A 975-nucleotide genomic window follows, 5' to 3' on the forward strand; every position below is an offset into this window, starting at 1 on the left:
AATTTGGAAGAGCGGATAGTGTCGCCTCTTCAGCTGTGCCCAGGCCTTTTCTTCCTGTGGGTGAGAATCCCATACGATGCAGAACCAGTTCACGTCATTTATGTCTGCATTTCGAAACCGTACCGTTAAAGACACAGCCTGATGTAAAAATGGCCACATTGATGATTTGGTCTGTCTTGAATTCAATAAAAAGTCAACAGAAAGCAGCAGAGAGAGCATGTGTGAGAATCGTGGGACGTCCTCCCTGCTTCATGTGTCGGCTCTTATAGTCTTCTACACAGAGTCACTACAGGAGCCAGAACATACAGGGGAAGGGAGATGGTTGACGTTTGGATGCGCACTAAAGATTACCTGATTAAGACTGAGAGGGATGGAGAGTTAAAGGGAGAGTTCGCCCGAAAAAGAAAGTTCTGCCATCGTTTGCGCACTCTTGTGTCGCTTACTTCAGTTTAACACACAAAAAGAAGAAATAAAAGAATCATAAAGGTGCAAAAGCACCATCAAAGTATCATAGAGGTGGTCCATATGAAGAGTGCTCTTTTCCAAGACTTACAGATCTGAGTGGGAAAATGGCTGACATTTACAGTTTTACATTCACCCTGGGTCAGTTTGGCATGTTAATGTAAGTCTTTTCAAAGAATCATGAAACTGGTCTGAATGAATAAGGATTCTGAAATTCAACACACAGTTATCATATGATATCATATGATCTCCCTCATAAGACTTGGAATATATCTCACAAGTAATATGGACAACTTTTTTAAGGTTTTTGGTTGCATGGACAAGTGCGGCCAGTACAATTGTATTAAAGGGGTCATATGATGCTGCTAAAAAGAACATTATTTTGTGTATTTGGTGTAATGAAATGTGTTTATGCGGTTTAAAGTTCAAAAAACACATTATTTTCCACATACTGTACATTATTGTTTCTCCTCTATGCCCCGCCTTTTTGAAACGCGTCGATTTTTACAAAAC

Source organism: Sinocyclocheilus rhinocerous, unplaced genomic scaffold, assembly GCF_001515625.1.
Source record: "Sinocyclocheilus rhinocerous isolate Xijiao unplaced genomic scaffold, SAMN03320098_v1.1 scaffold1730, whole genome shotgun sequence".
NCBI lineage: Eukaryota > Metazoa > Chordata > Actinopteri > Cypriniformes > Cyprinidae > Sinocyclocheilus > Sinocyclocheilus rhinocerous.